General features: G+C 44.4%; 1 pseudogene; it reads right to left on the bottom strand.

Annotated features, from left to right (window-relative positions):
• Window positions 1-1,711: 1,711 nt before the first annotated feature.
• On the bottom strand, window positions 1,712-7,823 carry LOC110327597 (annotated as a pseudogene).
• Window positions 7,824-9,149: the final 1,326 nt, after the last annotated feature.

The raw sequence follows: 9,149 nt of genomic DNA, 5'->3' as shown, positions 1-9,149 counted from the left end.
CTCACCATAAGTATCCTTTTCTAAATAAACTCTTTTTCTATGACTAAAACTAAAAGTAAACAATAATGTCATGATGGTGTTTTCATACGTGTGCTATCATCATGTTCTGCTCATGAGCTCGACGCTTTGCCTGTCCCTGCTCCCACTGGTCCCCCTTCTGCCTTTATGTCTTATGTGTATTAAAGTGGATTCCACATATGAGAGAAAGCATGATGTCTGCCTCCTCTTGCCTCACCTCTCTTGCTCCTCCCTCTCGTTGGTCTACTCTCCTTCCCTGAAGCCTGCCCTCCTCTAATCTCATGTCATAGATAAATCCAGATCCCCAGTGAAAGAAAGCATATGGTGGATGTCTTTCTGAGCCTGGCTAGCATAAAGATCTCATTTGTGTGTGTGTGTGTGTGTGTGTGTGTGTGTGTGTGTGTGTGTGTGTATGCTTTGCTTATTCATCTCCTGGTGAATTTAGACTGACATTTAGACTGGTTCTGCATCTTGCATAGTTTCACCAACGCCTTAACAATGACGAGATTGCATGTTATCCTTATCTTCATTCTCCTAATCTTAGAAAATGACTTAGTTCAACACTGGAATGTTGGGCTGGAGAGATGGCTCAGCGGTTAAGAGCACTGACTGCTCTTCCAGAGGTCCTGAGTTCAATTCCCAACAACCACACGGTGGCTCACAACCATCCGTAATGAGATCTGATGCCCTCTTCTGGTGCATCTGAAGACAGCTACAGTGTACTCATATACATACAATAAATAAATAAAAAACAAAACAAAACAAAAACCACTGGAATGTCTAGATCCTTATCCATAACATGCCTAGAAATCGTTTTACTAAACTTGCGGAAGAGAGGGGACTTTTCACTCACCATGAAGAACACATGGGGCTTCTGACCAGAGCTCCTGCTGTAGCAGAGGTTCAGTATTGGTACAGGCAGGAAGGGGGTGAGGGAAGAGCCCTGTATCACAGTGCCTGCTTATTTGGCAGCAACTCTTCCCCTAGGCAGCAAAACCTAAACAGGGGTAGTATTGGATGTGTGTGTGTGTGTGTGTGTGTGTGTGTGTGTGTGTGTGTGTGTCTACATGTGTGTCTATGCCTCAGTGTGGGTATATCTGTCTGTCTGTGTATGTGTGCCTCTGTGTGTGTATGCCTGTCTCTGTGCATGAGTGTGTGAATCTGTGCCTATCTGTGTGCATGTGTAAATATGTCTGATTCTTTGATGTGTATGTGTATCTGTTTCTGTATGTGTGTACATGAGCACATACCTATCTCTGTGTGTCTATCTCTATGTGTGTTCTAGTGAAATACATTGAAGGACATTCTGAAGTAGTCCATAAAGACTTAAAGGACCAGAGTAAAGGAAATGTCTTAGTTAGCGTTGTATTGCTGTGAAAAAACACCATGCTTTCTTTTATAAGAGTTGCCTGCTTAAAGTTTCAGAGCTTTAGCCCATTCTCACTGTGGTAGAAAGTATGGCAGCAAGCATGGCATTGGAACAGTAGCTGACAGCTACATCCTGATCCACAGGCTGAGAAAAGGGGTGGGGACTGGCAAGGGCATATATATATACATATATATCCCACTTTATTGACCAGCATTGGTAGGAGTTTTCTATAAAAATCTGGCCTGTGGAATGTGAGGGGTGTGGGTGATCCATCAGATGGAAGCACACGGGCCAGGGTGGCACAGACCTTGTGACTGGCTCCCTTCACCTGTGGGGTATCAGCAGGACCCACATAGACAGCTTAGAGGGAGAGGGTCTCTGAGGCTCTCTATTCCTTGGCAATGATGGTTTCTCCACTTTGATCCTGCCACAGTCTGCAACTATCACATCCTTCAGAGGCTTGTCCTGTCTCTATGTCCTGGTGCTTTCCAGCTCCCATACCACATCCATGCCCTCTAGAACTTGGCGGAAAACCACATGCTTGCCATCTAGCCAGGAGGTCTTGACTGTAGTTATGAAGAACTGGGAGCCATTGATATCTGCCTGCATTGACCATGCTCACCCATCCAGGCCCATAGTGCTTCGGCTTCCAGTTCTCATCTGAGAAGTGCTCATCACAAATGCACTTTCCTCCTGTGCCATCTCCCCTGGTGAAGTCTCCACCTTGGATCATGAAGTCCTTGATGACATGATGGAACTTGCTCTTTTTGTAGCCATGTCCTTTCTCTCCTGTATCTAAGGCTACATAATTATCCACTGTCTTTGGAACAGTCTTTCCAAAGAGTCCAAAGACCACTCGTCCTACAAGTTCATTTTCAATTTGGAAATCAAAAACTACCTTGCTGGGGACCAGGAGTAGTGGCTCATACCTGCCATCCCAGCACTGGGCAGGGTGAAGTGGGAGGACCTCTCGGACTAGAATGAGACCTTGTCTTAGAACAAGTGCCACGGACCAGCCCCAGTCAGCCTCTCTCAATCCATGGGGAATCAAGGTTCCAGACTGGTGGGCATGGAGTTGGCGAGAAATGACAAACGGACACAGACACAAGGGAGTGCTGTATCTGGATGTAATTTTTTACAAAGTGAACACCAGTCTTACATAACACAGAAAACAAAGGAATAGGGTTTCACAGCAGGCAAGGTACATTAAAGTATCTGACACAAACAGAGAATGCCTTCAAAGGACTGACAGGAACCAGGCAGTGTTTACAGTAAAGATAAAACAGCCCTGCCTAGGGTCAGGTAAGGATTTCACACCCTAGCCACAATTTGTGCTACTCCCTTGAGCCTTGTGATAGTTAGCACCAGGGGGTTCTGCTCTAGCAGACCTTATCATGAATACTGCAATACCACAACCCCCCTTTTTCCTAGGCCTTGGTAAATTCTTGCATATGACAGTAACTTGGTTGTTCTTAAGTATCTGTAGGGAATCTCCATTTGTCAGAAGAATTCACCAACTTTCTTCTAATATGCAATGTAGTTTGTTATACCTGGCTGTAATGAAGATTCTAAGTATACTTTGCTAAGTTGCCCTGAGATTTCTAACTCTTATCCAGTAAAATACTGTAAGAAAGCATGCAAGACCCTCCACAATATCGCAGGGACAAATCTGGGGCATTCTAGCTATGAGAATGCCAAGGTTCCAAGAGGTTAAGTTTCCATGAAATTCTTTGCCTCGTGACTGCTTCCAGGATTTTAGGCCTGCCAAGCGAATCACTACTGGAGTGGATGTAGCAAATAAGCATGACCAGTTATGGTAGGCACGTCTCTTTAGTGTGTTTCAGTGTGTTTCTGTGTCCTCTCTCTGGACCCCTTCCTAATGGCTCCAATTCCTCCATCCTCATCTGGCAAGGGCTTTTGAAGGCACACTTTCTCCAACAAAGCCACACCTCCCAATTCTTCTCAAATAGTGCCACTCCCCACAGCCAAGTGTTCCACTATAAGAGCCCATGGGGGTTATTCTTTTTTTTTTTTTTTTTTTTTTGGTTTTTTGAGACAGGGTTTCTCTGTATAGTCCTGGCTGTCCTGGAACTCACTTTGTAGACCAGGGTGGCCTCGAACTCAGAAATCCGCCTGCCTCTGCCTCCCAAGTGCTGGGATTAAAGGCATGCGCCACCACGCCTGGCTTATGGGGGCATTCTTATTCACACCATCACACTCCACTCTGAGACCCTCATGGCCCTGTAGCTACATCATAATACAAAATGAATTTATTCTGACTTCAAAAGTCCCCATAGTCTATCATAGTCTCAACATTGTACAGAGTTCATAGTCCCTTCAGAGACTCATAGCAATCTCTTAACTGTAACCCTCTATAAAACCAGAATAAAAAAGCAGATCACAAGCTTCCAACATACCATGACACAGAATATATATATATATATATATATATATATATATATATATATATATATATTACTATATATATTACCATTCCAAAAGGATCATAATGACAAAACACTGGACCAAAACAAGACTGAAAACCAGCTGGGAAAACCCCAAACTCTGCATCTCCATGTCTGATGTCAAAGTGTTCTTTAGATATCCAACTTTTTTCAGCCTTGTTGACTGCAACACACTTCTCTCTCTTGGGATATTTCCACTCCCTATTGGCAGCTTTCCTCAGCAGGTATCCCATAACTCTGAAATCTCTAACATCTGGGTCCCCAAAACAATTCAGGCTTCATGTTCACAGCTTCATGCAAATGGCCTCTCTGAGCCTCCCTGCAGGGACACCTCTGCTAGGCTTCAGTGGCTCTCCTTAACCATGGATGTAGATCCACAACCTCTTTCTGTATCCTTGACTCAAGCTAGAACCATGCAGCTGAAGCTGTTGAGTTCTGACTCTTGGTGAGCTGGAACTGTGCCCCTTATTCAATTACACTTACAGCTTCTGTTGCTGATGGTTGGGTCTTGCCCTGAGGTCATACCCTTTATTCCTTTTAATATTAGGCTTTTCTTTACACTTAAGCACAGGACTTAGCTCTATTACACTTCCTGTGGCTCCTTTTCTCCTCAAACTATCCAGTTTGTATTTCTCTTTGTCCAGATTGCTCCTTTTCATTATAGATTTGCATTGGAGTGATTACAAATCCTTCTCACATAGTGCCGCTCATGATGACTAAGTATTCAAATACATGAGCTGGTGGGGCCATTCTTACTCACACCACCACAGAAGACAATCGAAGGCAGAATACATTTGTCCCACCCTCCCCCTCATAGCAGGTGTGGTTTGGGAAATAGGTCATATATGTCTCTAGAAATTTGGGAGCAGCTCTCATCTCCACAGCTGTGGAATTTCTGAGGATGGCTCTCATACTCCTGGAAAGTCCTTTGGTATGCAAGCCTGTCCTGGCCTTGTGGAAACTCCTGATACACTGCGGTTCAATCATCCTTGGCTGCTTGTGCAGCCCAATGCTTCACACCACAGCCAGCGGAGCCCTTCCACTCATTCTTATTCACCCTCATGACATAAGGGCAGGTGTCAGCAGGTGATGTCAGGAGTAGAGCAGTGAAGAGCTCTTGAAAACTAGACCACACTCATGGCATTCACTTAAACCACGTACTATGCTGAACAGTGTGTGCCTGAGAAACAGATGCATTTTGGTGCATTATGTATAAAGACAGATACTACTTAAGCACTGACTGCTTTTTAAACTCTACAACAAATTCATTTGCAAAGGAAATCATCACTGCTTATTAATTGTTGGTACATTTATTCTGCCTCGATGGGAGATCTGCAAAAGTGAGAAAATCTAGTGGGTTTCAAGTCAAATGGAGTAATACTGTCCTCAACTGGATCGTGCCCTGAGAAGCATCCTGAAGATGAGCTAAGGCCATCTCCTTGCAAGTAAGAAGGAGCATCTGCTGCAGGCCACTGCTTTCTGCATGAAATGGTGTAGAAGAGTGATAATTCTCGGGGACCAGCAAGACAGATGAGCAGGGGAAGGCGCTTTCTGCCTAGTTCGAACCCTGGGACCCTCAGGGTGGAGGATGGGAAGACCAGTCCTCTGACCTCCACACAGTTTTTGCTCTGTTAACATGTGCATGCCCCTATAACACACGCGCGTGTGCGCGCGCGCGCACACACACACACACACACACACGGGCACACACACATGGACACACACACACAAGCACGCATGGGCACTCACGGGCATGCATGCATACACACACACACACACACACACACACACACACACGGGCACACGGACAGACACACACAAGCATGCACAGGCACGCATGGGCACTCACAGGCATGCATGCATACACACACACACACACACACATGCACACACACACACATGGGCACACACTCACACGAGCATGCATGGGCACGCACGGGCATTCATGCATGCACACACACACACACACACACACATGGGCACACACATACAAGCATCCATGGGCACTCATGGGCATGCATGCATACATACACACACACGGGCACACACATGGACACACACACACACGAGCACGCATGGGCACGCATGGGCACGCATGGGCATTCATGCATGCACACACACACACACACGGACGGACACACACAAGCACACATGGGCACACATGGGCATTCATGCATGAACACACACACACACACACACACACGGACAGACGGACACACACAAGCACGCACGTGCACGCATGGGCACTCACGGGCATGCATGCATACACACACACACACACACACGGGCACACACACGGGCACACACATGCACAGGCATGCATGCATGCATGCACACACAGACACAAATGTAACCAGAGATGTGGAGTGCATGTGTATGATCAGGAACATTCCTGTAAACTGTTTCACCATCCAGGCTAGTTTTCTGAAGCTGAGCAAAGGTAAGCTTTCTCTCTCATATGTGCCACCCACGCCTCTTTGTTTTTAAAGAAAGTAGCAATTCTATATTTTACCTGCAAATTTAAATGTTAGAACCATGCAGCCCAGGGACTGAGGATGTAGCACAGTTGGTGGAGCACTGGCCTAGCACGCATGAAGACCTGGGTTTGATTCCTAGCAGTTCGTGGAACCAGGCAGAGGATAAAGATGGGATAATGGGAATCTCAAGGTCATCCATCCTCTCCCAGGCTACACAGCAAGGTCAAGGACAGCCCACCTTTTAAAAAATTAAGATAAAAGGTTAGAGTTGATGGGTGGCTTAGCATGACAACCTGAGTTCAGTAGTGGAAGGAAGGAACTAACATCCAAGGACTGTTTTCTGACCTCAACAAGGTGCCATAGATAGCATGGACACACACACACACACACACACACACACACACACACACACACACAAACACACTACGATGATAATAGATAAATAAGTACAAATACTCAGGAATAACCCTACCAAAAAAAAAAACAGTATTGTAGTTTATACTTTAAACATGTTTTGATTTTTTTATTTTAGCATTAATTATTAGCACTGTTTAAAGTTGACAGCTTCCCTCCAGTTCTAAATGAAAACCTCACCAGGGGCCAGAGAAATGGCTGAGTGGCGAAGCACACTGGCCACGCTTGTAGAGGACCTGGGTTTGGTTGCTAGCATCTGTCAGGTGGTTTCCAGTGCCCGTAACTCTTCTGGCCCCTGTATGTACATGGCATACACACAAGCATACACATGAACAAACGAGAATCTTTAAAAAGTAAAGAAAGAAATCCTAGCTAGATTGGATGTGTTTTTCTGTTTTCACTGGAATAATGTACCCAGTTTCAAAAAATCATATTTTTAATAATTTTATTATCTAAGTTTTAAAAAAGACTTTTACAAAATGCAATGAATTGCCAGTCTAGATTTCAAATAGTCTTTCTTCTTCACAACACACAGATGCTGTGACCACTAGTCACTGCTTACAATTCAATATTTGTGGGTTTTTTTTGCATTTTACGCAAACTGGGCTTCAGATCTGCTCAAAGCCAATGTGTTTCGATTGCAATGTTTATCCCAAGAGGAAAATTAGAATAAATTTTGCATGATAAAATCACCAGTTTACATTCCACAGCCTTAGCTGATTTCTACACTAATGTGGAAAAATTATAGGAAACTATCTCTGGGTCACGTTCATCATTAAGTCTCCCGAGAGATAGCTGCTTAACAGGTTAGAACAGGAGCTGGACGAATGTTCCTTGGTGTTGAGAACTCTTGATGTCAATCAAATTCTGTCAGAGTATTTATCTCCACACAGGACATTAGACCTTATTTTTTTTTAGTTTCATTAAATTTCATAAAGCAGGTGTAAGTTGAATTTCACTGATGTGCATGATCCGCTTGTAGACAGAATCACTCTGATCCTTCTTTCGGCACACTTACCTTTTAGGCAGTATTTTAAAAACTGGCTTTTTAAAAAGTTCTTTGATTTCAGTGCAGCCCATATCGTCAAATCCTGTTCTTCCAAAGGTAACTGAAAAGGAAGTCAACACTCCTTAGACAGACTTTGGTTTACTTCCAGCCGACGCGTGTCCTACCACCTACATCATACACCCTCAAATCAAAAGCATTTGAGAACTGGAAATGACTGAGATTACCGAGCCTCCAATCTCCTTACTTTAAGAAGAATTAAAGCCTGGAGCTGCCTCTTCCATAGATACCAACGCTTCAGAAGTCAGCACAGCCCTTTCTCCGGCCCCCACTCCTATGGCTTAGGGGTTCTGGAGATTGGTCCTCTGGGGCTCTGCCTAGCCTTCCCATGCCGTGGCTGCTGTTTCCTAGCACAGACTCTTTTCCAGGCTGGGGAGCAGGCTCTCTCAATCGATCAGTTTGTTCTGCAGGTGCTTTCACAGCTTGGATTGGTAAAGCAGGTGGCTGGCTCGTGTAGTGGCTCAGGCCTTGGGAGGTGAAGGTAGGAGGGCCAGTAGTTCAAGGCTCTCCTTAGCTTTATAAAGAGTTTGAGGACAGCCTGGGCTATGAAAAACAAACAAAGCAAACAAGCAAGCAACAAAAACCCTGTATCAAAAAATCTGAACAAAAGAGCTATAGAGGTGGCTTAGGGTTAAGAATATTCATTACCCTTGCAGAGAGAACTGGGGTTCAGTCCCCTTTAAGATGATTTTTATCTAGTATTTCGGAAAACAAACTAGCATAATGATTATAATAGATTATGTAGAATATTTTGTATCTGGACTCTAATAAATAGTTCTAAATACCACGCTGTACACTGCCTTTCTGTCTATCTTTGGACAAACAAACCAGCAACTCCGAGCCTCTGGTCATGTGAAATAAATGAAAGTATGGTCCAACTCCAGTGGGTCAAAGAGGCAGTTTAATGAAATCCAGTTCTGAAGCCATCACTGAGCATATGTTGGTTCCTGTTTGTCCTTCTGATTCCAAGTACCCAAGGAGAAGCTTGATTTCCATCCAAGGAAAACACACAAAACACAAACATCACGTAGGCAGAAACAACGTTAAAATAGCTGCTCGATAATTAACCCAGTCCTCAGAATTGAAAACAATTTCATAATGACAGAACGGAAAAAACACTTTTCAATAGCATCTCAATGGGCAGCTGAACAAAGCCGGTCTGACCTCCTTACAGTATCCAGATGCACTCTTTAATTTTTACAGCCTCACAGATTCCAGATGCGTGGGGTTACCTAGGCCATAATCTGCTCGACAATCTAACCATGCCCCATGGGACCGTGAGCTGCACATCAGAAGAGGATGTGACAGTCACCAGTACATTTTTGTCCTAACAGGGGGGA

The sequence above is a fragment of the Mus pahari genome, chromosome 10, assembly GCF_900095145.1.
Source record: "Mus pahari chromosome 10, PAHARI_EIJ_v1.1, whole genome shotgun sequence".
NCBI lineage: Eukaryota > Metazoa > Chordata > Mammalia > Rodentia > Muridae > Mus > Mus pahari.
Note: the sequence above shows the minus strand (reverse complement) of the source record. Positions and strands in the feature narration are given on the sequence as shown.